The sequence below is a fragment of the Anomaloglossus baeobatrachus genome, chromosome 7 (assembly GCF_048569485.1).
Source record: "Anomaloglossus baeobatrachus isolate aAnoBae1 chromosome 7, aAnoBae1.hap1, whole genome shotgun sequence".
Classification (NCBI taxonomy): Eukaryota; Metazoa; Chordata; class Amphibia; order Anura; family Aromobatidae; genus Anomaloglossus; species Anomaloglossus baeobatrachus.
The window spans coordinates 70,454,168-70,465,823 of NC_134359.1; positions in this window are offsets into that span (position 1 = coordinate 70,454,168).

Genomic DNA, 11,656 nt, shown 5'->3' on the forward strand with positions numbered 1-11,656 from the left:
ACATGGTAACTCAGAAGAATGTATTGATCATACAATAGTGGTTACAATAGCAAGTGTCAACAACAAAAATGTATATAATTAAAAAATATATACCCAATTCTATTCCATATACACAAAAACAGCTGAAGATCACAAAAATATATTTGAAGCTTGATTGGCAAAAAATACATAATCTAAAAAATATAAAAACAATTTTAAATAATTCTAAGTAATAAACTTGACTGAATAAAATATTGCTATTGTTATCAAGAACCAAACAACTATGGTCTTATATAAAAAAAAAAATAAAGGAAGTAATACAAAGGTGAACGTATACTGACAACGAACCATATCTAAAAGACATATAGCTCAATTGCAAGCAGAATTTTTGGCTTTAGTCATGTAGCAGAGCTGAGAGAGCTTCCCTGCCCCCATCAGGGTCTCTATAGAGATTGTACATTGACAGTGAGGTGCCAATCAGAGAGGGGGTGGGGTGCCAGACTGCCATGAGCCTGACATTGTAGTGCTGCTGCTTAAACAAACATAACAAATAAACAACAGATCAGACTGTGACAAGACAGGTATCCCTGAATTCTCTGTGTTAACCCTTGCAGCATTCTGTCTTCAGCTTACATAGCAAAAACCTGTCGACAGATTCCACTTAAGACTGAAAATCCATCTGGACTCAATACAGGACAAATGACTGATGTAGTCACCTCCCCTCCACAGTTTCGGGATGAATTGTATACCAAAAAACCTTATTCCTTTACAGGATTGGATACAGACCTCACAAAAATAACGGAGAGTGAGTGTCGTTTATAACCTTTTTTGATCTTATTAAGACATTCTTTTATTCTTGTTGATAACATTGCCTTAGTATGGCCCATGTATAGATTTCACATGGCCACTTCATAGCGTATATGATACCAGTAGTTGAATTTCTAATTTTATCTTTAACCATGAATGCTCAGTGATATCCGAATTAGTAAACTCTTTTTGGAAGGACCTGGTGATCCCAGGATACATCATCAATATCAGATCAATGGAGTTTTGGGTGTTAGACCCTTCTCCCAGGGGTGGATAGATTATTGGTGCAACCTGTGTGGCCGCACAGGTGTTAAAGAGTTTGGGAGACCCATTCCTGCCTCCAAAGCAGTTGGAATTGTAAATTTTGATGAGATATTGGACTGAAAAGTGCCCGGAAACTGTTTTCACACAGGGGCCCTTGTCTGACTGTATCCACCAGTGCCCACACCAATATGTTACCAGGTGCACCAGAAGCACACTGTCACGGTCGTCTCCCTATTTTTGGAGACTAGAAACAGCTTTAATGTTTGGAGCCCCTTATCTCTATCTGGGACTCTGCATTTAACCCCTTTACGACCGCCGATACGCCTTTTAACGGCGGTAAATAAGGGTACTTTTTCCGATCCGCCGCTTTTTAACGGCGGTCGGAAAAAAGGGTCTAGCGCCCCCCAGAGTCAGAAAATTTCCGGGGTCTCAGCTGCCGGGGGTAGCTGAGACCCTGGAGATCATGATTCGGGCCGGTTTTTCCGGTCCCCGCTCACCTGATGACCGGTATACACCGTATACCGATCATCAAGTTATAGTAAATGACCGCGCCGGTAAAAAATGATTTATCTCCCATCTGGCATGATCAAACATGCCAGATGGGAGATAAATCTTTTTCCCGGTTCCCTCCGGTCCCCCGGTGTCCCCAAAGTGCCCCCCCCGACCCCCAACCCCCTCCCGAAAATCCAAGATGGCCGCGCGCACCGGCGATCACAGCAGCGCGCCGGCCGCATTTCCACTGTTCCTATGGTTTCTGTCGTATGTGCCATAACACATACGACAGAAACCTGCTCCCTAGGCCCCGCCGGGTCCCCCCCTACCCCCCCCCCTGGTGTCCCCCGGTGTCCCCCGGTGTCATACATACCTGTCGGAGCCCTGATCCCCCGCGGCCCCCTCCTCCGGCTCCTTCTCTGCAGACTCCGGTCACATGTGCAGAGCGCAGCTGTCAGCTTCCTGTGTTCAGGACGCTGGCTGCTCGCACTCTGCAGCTGTGACCCAGGGAGGGTGGGTGCAGATTCTTTGCACCCACTCTCCTAAAATGGAGGGTCTGCCCTCCTAGAAAATGGGGGATACGTTCCCTGAACGTGTCCCCCATATTCTAGAAGGTCCAGAGGCGACGTGGGACATCCAAATGGATTATAGTGGATTTTTTTTTTCTTTTCAATAAATTGGTCAATCAGGGAATGTTTGGGGGAGTGTTTTTTCAAATAAATTTTTTTTTGTTGTCAATTTTTTTTTTATTACTGTCAATTAGTTATGTCGGGTATCTGATAGACGCCGTGACATAACTAATTGCTGGGCTTGATGCCAGGTGACATTACACACCTGGTATCAACCCCATTCATTACCCCGTTAGCCAACGCACCAGGGCGCGGGATGAGCTGGGGCGAAGCGCCAGAATTGGCGCATCTAATGGATGCGCCACTTCTGGGGCGGCTGCGGCCTGCTATTTTTAGGCTGGGAAGAGTCCAATAACCGTGGCTCTTCCCATCCTGAGAATACCAGACCCCAGCTGTCAGCTTCACCTTGGCTGGTGATCTAATTTGGGGGGACCCCACGTTTGTTTTTTTTTTTTAATTATTTATTTATAAATAATTAAAAAAAAAAAACAGCTTGGGGAGCCCTCCAAATTGATCACCAGACAAGATGAAGCTGTCAGCTGTGGTTTGCAGGCTACAGCTGTCTGCTTTACCCTAGCTGGCTATCAAAAATAGGGGGGACCCCACGTCATTTATTTTAATTCTTTTTTTTTTTTTTTGGGCTAAATACAAGGCTAGGCATCCTTTAGGGTCACATGAAAGGCAGGTAAGGGGAGCTTCCTCGTTCCTGCGGCGTCACACATAGCGATGTGTGCTGCCGCAGGAGCGACGAACTACATCGTTACTGCTGCAGTAACGATAATCGAGAATGGACCCCCATGTCACCGATGAGCGATTTTGCACGTTTTTGCAACGATGCAAAATCGCTCATCGGTGTCACACGCAGCAACATCGCTAATGCGGCCGGATGTGCGTCACCAATTCCGTGACCCTAACGACTCCGCATTAGCGATGTCGCAGCGTGTAAAGCCCCCTTAACAGTGAGAAATTTTTTGATACAGCAACAGTTTTGTGAAGTACCTGTGGATTCAAAATGTTTACTATACTCCTGAATAAAATCCTTGAGGGGTCCAGTTTCCAAAATGAGGTCACTTGTGGGGGGTTTCTGATGTATAGGTGCCCAAGGGGCCCTGCTAATGTGACATGGTGCGCGCAATTTACTTCAACTTTTCCAAAATTCAAATGGTGCTCCTTCCATTCCAAGCCCTCCCATTTATCCAAACAAAGGTTTTTGGCCACATGTGTGGTATCCCTGCGCTCACAAGAAATTAGATAACAACCTGTGGGGTACACGTTTTGTTGTTGCCTCTTGAAAAAGTGAAAAATGTGTCGCTAAATCAACATTTTTGTGAAAAAAATGAAAATTTCAATATGGCAACCTAAGCTTATCAAATTCTGTGAAGTATTCGTGGATTCAAAATGCTCAATATACACCTAGATTAAAGCCTTGAGGGGTCTTATTTCCAGAATGGGGTCACTTGTGGGGGACCTCCACTGCTTAGGCACCTCAGGGGTTCTCCTAATGCAACATGGCGTCCGCTATTGATTCCAGCCAATTTTGCAGTCAAATTGCACTCCTTCTCTTCTGAGCCCTGTAGTGTGCCCAAACAGTTGATTTCCACCACATACAAGATATCAACAAACTCAGGAGAAATTGCGCAATAAATTTCATGGTGATTTTTTTCCTGTTACCCTTGTGAAAAAAAAAGCTACCTGGTTGAAGTAACAATTTTGTGGTAAAATTTTATTTTTTTATTTTCATGGCTCAACGTTATAAACTTCTGTAAAGCACCTGGGGGTTCAGGGTACTCACCAAACATCAAGATAAATTCCTTGAGGGGCCTAGTTTCCAATATGGGGTCACTTGTGGTGTTTTTTTGCTGTTTACGTACCTTAGGGGTCCTCCAAATGCGACATGGTGCCCGCAATCTTTTTCAGCCAAATTTCCTTTCCAAAATTCAAATATTGCTCCTTCCGTTCCAAGCCCTCCCATTTCTCCAAACAAAGGTTTCAGACCACAAGTGAGGTATCACCGCGCTCATAAAAAAGTGGGTAACAAACATTGGGGTCACATTTTTGGAATTACCTCTTGAAAAAGTGAAAAAATTGATGCTAAAGCAACATTTTTGAGAAAAAAATGAAAATTTTCAATGTGACAACATAACGTTATCAAAATCTGTGAAGTACCTGTGGATCCAAAATGCTCACTATACCCCTAGATAGAAGCCTTAAGGGGTCTAGTTTCCAAAATGGTGTCACTTGTAAGGGGTTTCTGCTGTTTAGGTACCTTGGCGGACATGTAAATGCAACATGGTGCCCGCAATCTATTTCAGCCAAATTTGCTTTCCAAAATTCAAATATTGCTCCTTCTGTTCCGAGCCCTCCCATTTGTCCAAACAAAGGTTTCTGACCACATGTGGGGTATCGGCGCGCTCATAAGAAAGTGGGGAACAAGTTTTGGGGTTCATTTTGTTGTGTTATTTCTTCTAAAAGTGAACAAATTTGGGGTAGAGCAACATTTTAGGTAAAATTTTATTTTTTGCTTTTTTTCATTCCACTTTGCTTTAGTTCCTGTGAAGCACCTGAAGGGTTAATAAACTTCTTGGATGTGGTTTTGAGTACTTTGAGGCGTGCTGTTTTGAGAATGGTGTCACTTTTAGGTATTTTCTGTCACTTAGGCCTCTCAAAGTCACTTCAAATGTGATGTGGTCCCTAAAAAAATGGTTTTGTGAATTTTGTTGAAAAAATGGGAAATTGCTGATGAACTTTGACCCCTTCTAACTTCCTAACCCCAAAACATTTTGTTTCAGAAATTGCGCTAATGTAAAGTAGACATGTGGGAAATGTTATTTATTAACTGTTTTGTGTGACATAACTCTCTGGGTTAAGGGCATAAAAATTAAAAGTTTGAAAATTGCAAAATTTTCAAAATTTTCATCAAATTTCCGATTTTTTCACAAATAAAAGTAAAAAATATCGTTCTAAATTTATAACTATCATGAAGTACAATATGTCACGAAAAAACAATGTCAGAATCACCGGGATCCGTTGAAGCGTTCCAGAGTTATGACCTCATAAAGTGACACTGGTCAGAATTGCAAAAAATGGCCTGGTCATTAAGTACAAAACTGGCTTCGTCCTTAAGGGGTTAAATATTGTTTTGTTTTGTTTTTGTTCTGAAATAGCTAATGTCAGTGTTTCTGCTAGCAGTTCTCCTGCAGTTCGGCTCAGCTGCAGCTGCTCTGTAGCCAACACCCTTGTGTTTAAATAGCCACGTCTCCCAGCAAGCTTTGCTAACTATACAAAGCCATTTGTATGCTAGCCGTCTTGGTGGAAGGAGCAGCTGTGGATTCTCCTGAAGTCGTATCCTCTCAATTTTGGTTGTTTTTCCCCATTTGTCTCACCTACCCTCTTGTTGTATTTGTACAGCGGTGGGTCAAGTGTCCCTTACCTCCCACTCCCTAGTCAGGACTATAGTAGGGATTGTTTAGAGCTTCAGGTATTCCTGTTCAACGACAGGTGAGGAACTTGCATTGGGTCTGGCTAGGAGTGCAGGGTACAGCAGCAGGTAAGGACAGGAGCAGAGTTGAGCGAGTACCTAACTATTCGTACTCGTATATTCATAACGAGTACTGTCTAATACTCACGTATTAATTCCGAATAGCGTGTGTAATGCAAGTAAATGGGGAAAAATGTAACAAAGTAACCCAAATACCATACTATTCGTGTGAGTAGTGAATAGTGGAAAAGTGGAAAATTCAGGTTGCTCATTACTTTGCGAGTATTCCCTATTGACTTGCATTGCACACGTTATTTATTATGAGTGTAGTGAGTACGAATAGTTAGGTACTTTCTCAACTGTAAACAGGAGGTGTCCATCTACCCCCTCACTAGTGCCAGGACCGAACATTGTTCTTGTGTTCCCAGTGTCCCCCTTGTTTGTAGTGTTGTTTAGGTGTGTTTTTCTTGTGCATCAGACATCAGTCGGTGTGAACATGCCCGCCACGTTTACTGAGTGAAACACACACAATAAAGAGTTGAAGCACCATAGTCTCATACTTCATGTACTAAATGTATTTGGGTACTGTAGCTCTGATCTCATTGAAGTGAATGTGTAACACCCTGGGGTCGGGGGGGGTTCACTTGACACTTCGCCAGGCCAGGGGAGCAGATCCTCTGCGTCGTCACGGGCTGGCCTAGCCCGGTTTCATGACCCCGAGGCGTACAAAAGGGAGGGAAGGTGGTGGATGGGAGGAAGGATGGGGGTGGTGGTGACGGTGAGGAAAGTCTTTTTAGATCGTGATGCCACCTGTGGTCCGCGGCCAGAGATGGGCTGCCACTACAGGTGCTGCTCTCTGGGGCTGATGGTGAAAGTCACAGCAGGGATGGTGTCGCTCCCCACAGGCGGAGCGGGGTTACCCCAGGGAAGATGATGGAGGACGGACGGGGGTGGGGTGGTAGTCCCCATTGGTGCCGCAAATGAGAGGCAGAGGCAGGGTCTGCAGTTCCAGGTCTTTTACTCACTGGTAGTTCAGGTGCTGCCCCAGAGTACCGCTCTCTGCCACGATGGGCTTCAGCCAATCCCGGATAGTCGTCAGTCATCGCTGGTGCCCGTGAAAGTCTTTCTAGTGAAGTGTCCCTCAGTTACTATCCGGAACCCGGGCTGAGCCTCCAGCTCCTAGCCATGGGCCCAAGAAGAGAGAGGAACGCTCAAATGCTGTTGTCTGTGTGAGATGTTATCCCAAGCTGTGCCCGGGAAAGTCTGCTCTAGTGAGTTGCACCTACTTCTTACCCCAAGTGGTGCCCGCCCCCAGTGGTTGTTCTAGTGACTGGGGAAGTCCCATGCTTCATGATGGCTCACCTCCCTGGTGGGACAGCACCTTATTGTTTTATGTGTTTGGTTTTGTGAAGGCACCGGCAGTTAACCCCCTCCTAAACCGGGATGGATATTACCCCTTAAAAGTGGTGTAATACCCTGTGGTGCCTGAAGCTCAAGGGCGCCACAAATGTGTGCTGAGCTGCTATACCCGATACTGGGTGATACACGTCCACCTGGATGTGATGCTCCAGCTCTGTACACTGTGTATTTAGTTATTTTCGTCAAAGGATGTGTAAACAGTTATTTTTATAACTACAATGCATCCAATCAAGCAATTTTGCAAATTTTTATAAAAAAACGTGAAGTGAACAGAGACGGGTAGTTTTCATAGTATCTGCATATAATGCAAAACAGCTGTATCTTATTAATGAAAGCCATTTGCTAGGTTTCTTCATTTTGTATTTTGGATGCATTGGAGAAATAAAAAAAAAATGGAAAAGCGTTCAAATCCTGTAAACGCTCATCAGAAGAATGACATTGAGCCTGCATGGCAAGGTTACCTGGACTGGGTATGTCACTGTATCCTTCAAAATATAAATTCACCGGCTGTCTGATGTTATTTATCAGCCCAATAGACGCAGAAGTGACTTTGAACATAGAAATATGACTTCGTAAGACAGGATTCATTAAGACTAAATTGTATGTGTAGTCAACAATGTTCCCAGTTAGAGAAGAAATGGTGCGGCTTGTTCTCCGACACCAGACAAATATTTTACCTTAATTCCTCTGTGTTTGGGGCAGAAATGTAGTTAATCTTTCATTTGTTGCTGATCTCTTAGTAGCAAAGTGTAAAAGCATTTTAGATGGCAGATTTATTTCAGAAAACGTGTTATTCAAGGCTCCTGGCTTCTTTGTTAACAATGTATTAAACTCTCCAGGAAAAATACGGACCTTAATTTACTGTCACTGATGAGAATGGTGGGTTTTATAGATTGTGATTGCCTTCTCTGCCAAATCAGCCTGGCCTTACTGGCAGTACGTGAATGGAAAGCCAGAAGTAAGAAAACATAGTGAGGAATCAATCGTGAGAGAACGTGTGATCAGCAGGACACTACAGATGGTACCGCAGCGCACGCTCCCAGGTAAATTGCTCTGAAAATGGAATACATACTCCCCCGTCAATGATTACACACTATTTGTTGGTGTGATTATGGGGACACACAATATTTTTTTTATTGATTGCGTATAAAGATCATGCTTTTACTCTACAACATCAAGGAAGAGACTGGAACTCCAATGTGCTCTGAGCATTTCGAAGAGTTGTCTCATCTTGTTGAAATGGATAAATTTGCAAATTACTTATAAAAACAAGAAACTTCTTATTAAAAAATAACCTACCCATTCTCAAGAATGGAGGAAATTGTATTTCTATAGTTTACTGCTTGTTACCTAGTTTATCAGCCACCTCTGCAGTCTATCAGCAGTGGTCAGTCTCATAAGCAAGGAGCGCGAGTTTGCAAGTTCTTGGGATTGTAAGTGCTGCTCTTCAGCCAGCCAGATTGCTGGATCCAACCAGCTTCAGTTTCCCTGCCATCCATTAATGGGAACCTGTTACCAGATTTGGGGCCTATAAGCTGCGGCCACCACCACTGGGCTCTTATATACAGCATTCTAATGAGCCGGCATTGAGGTCCTGCGCAGGCGCCGTACAATACTTTGATTTGTGCTGTTCAGGGCAGATCAAAGTGCACCTGCACAGGACCTCAATGCTGGCACATGTGCACGACATAGGATGCGTCATGCACCCTGGCTTCAGAAAAAGGAGGACAAAGATGGTCAAAAGAGGAGGTGCCACACCTGGAGAATGAAGCCACCCATCTGACCCGTCTGCACCGTACCAACCGTTTAGGTAAGTATTTTAAAGTAATTTTTACGCTCTACACAGCATGTTAGAATACTGTACATAAGGCTCAGTGGTGGTGGCCGCAGCTTATAGTCACCAAATCTGGTGACAGGTTCCTTTTAATGTGGAAGGGGCCAATCTGACAAGTTTTGGAGCATAGGAAAGTCCTCTGTTCAGGTCAATGTTGTTGGTTTTACTGTCAATCATCAAGAGAGCACCACCTTCAAACAACTCGTCAAGAGAAAGACAGGAGACCAGTGCACTTCAGAAGAAAGAACATGAGAAAAACAATTAACCACAGCTCCCAACTTTGAAAAATAAGAAGGAGGGACACATTCTTCAATTTCTTTTTATGCTAAATCTGTACATTAACCTTGCCCAGTCATTTATATGCACCCATCAGAAATATTATTTCTCCTGATAAAGCCCTGTTGTGTTCCTACACAGTCCTGTACCACTTTCATGGCCCCCACAGTGTCCCCTATATAGTAAGATGCCTCAACAGTCTCCCATACATAGTATAATGTCATCACAAATGCCCCCCACAGACTTCACCCATCATACTGTATGATGCCCCCCGCAGACACGACCACACTGTAGGATGTCCTACACAGCGTACACACATTTTAACATACAAACACAACTTGTCTACATCAACTTACCCTGACCTATGCAATGGGAAAACACACACAAAACTCTGCTACATCATCGAATAAGATAATCAACCTCACCATTATGGAGGATTGTACTGCTATATTAACTAATGTAAAAACATAATTTATGATAAATTTTCTTGATAACTCTGTTTAGACACAACAAAAGTTTTTCTTTAGCCGTGACTAAGAAATTATGTCGTCTGAAACGATGTTGGCTAAACCATCCACATCCATCTGGATTTTAATAATAAAGATTAAATAAAGTTGGATCTTTTATGAAGGGCTACTAGGATGCTGAATTATCTCTTGTGCAGTTTGCTATTACCCTGTCTGAGGACTTCAGTGCAAAGGAAGAACTGATGATAATTGTTTTGTTTTCACCAATCTAGTCAAGGTCTAAAGGATTGCCCAAGAAAGCTAAGTGCTCTACTCGGCTATCACCGGCAGTCTCATGGCCAAAGCATTCTCGACGGCTGTTCCATTCATATGGGATTGTGGATCGCCCAGAACTTAGAATCAGTGGGTATACCTCTGATTCCCCCAATGACCAGTAAGTCTTACCAGCTTAGTACAATCCCTATAACTGTTTAAACGTATAACTAGATGTGACGCCCCTGGACTACTCAGGTCGTCACAGGCGCACAAACTGCCCTCCCCGTGCAGTATTCAACCCCCCATGGTTCTGGGTCTCTATCCTGCAGTATTGCCTCCACCAGCATTCACAAATCCTAGATACACCTTGCACCACACCTGTCACGCACACCAGTGGGCTGCTTAAGCAGGATTCGGGCCGCCCACCTAGGGGTCAGACAGGGAGCTGGGAGGTGTCAAGTGAGTTAAGTGGTAGCCCTTGAGCTGTGAGGAGCTCTGAGGAAGCTTGGAGTTGTGACTGCCAGGGGAGAAGTACACTAGGTCGCAGACGGTGGTCTGGACCTATAGCAGTCGGACCCCCGGTCGCAGGGGATTGAGGTAAAGTGCCTGGAACCCATCGAGGAGGATGGCCAGCAGCCTGGTCCTATCACCAGTCCGGGAGTGAAGGCACGTCGGGGTACACGGACCCTAGGTCGGGGAGAAGCTTCAGGCGACCCGGCTATTAACCTGCGGAGGACAGGGCCTTTATGGACTGTTCCCACCAGCTCAGAGATCGGAGACACTTGCACAATGAGGGCGATAGGGCTTTCCTAGCAAGCAGCCCACTGAAATCCCAAGATTGAGCTCCTGAGAGCAGGCTCTCTCACTTAGCCATAGTGGGGAGCGGGGCCCGGACAGCTCCAAGCTACCAGGCCACAACGGACACTTTTAAACTTTTGTGCCAGGAGGCAGGTTACGGACCACCGGCAATACTGCAGGGGACGGGACCCAGACGAGCTCCCCTCGAGAGGCAACGGCGTTCAGAGACTTGGTTTACCCTGTTGTCAGCGTCTGCTTCATTGCTGAGTGAGTACCCGACTGACCACTGCACTGCGCCCCCGCATCACCATCCAGAGTCCTGGGGCCTACCCCTACCCGTGGAGTGCGACGTCATCTAGCTGCCGCACTCCATCACCCCGGGTACTCCCAACGGCCGCGGTGGTACTCCCAATTACTGTACACCACGGGTGGCGTCACGAACTATACCAAATCCCCTGTAAACACTCCCTTTTCATTTGAGTGTGGCCCTTAAGCCCCCGGGTTCGGACACCCTCGAGCCACGAACGATCACTACCCCCGGATCCGAGCGGTTCGATCCGCTACTGGTGCGGTACATAGACATGGGTGAATAGTAAAATATTCGGGTTTGGATTATGCCATCCGCATATGCTAATACCAAGTACTATTCCAGCATTCGTCATGAATAATGATCTAATGCAAGTCAATGGGGAACCTGAGCATTTTTTGGTGAAATGTTAAAGAAAAATGCCCATTGACTTACATTAGATTCGTTACTTGTGATGAATACTGAAATAGTACTTAGTACTATAGTACTCGGACAAAAAAACAGTGTGTTTCAGGTGTGCATTAAAATAGATCCACAGGTGTGTCTTTAATTAACTCAGATGTTTCCAATAAACCTATCAGAAGCTTCAAAAGACATGACATCATCATTTGGGCTGTCCCATATTGTTTAAAGGCATAGTACTAGTGTAGG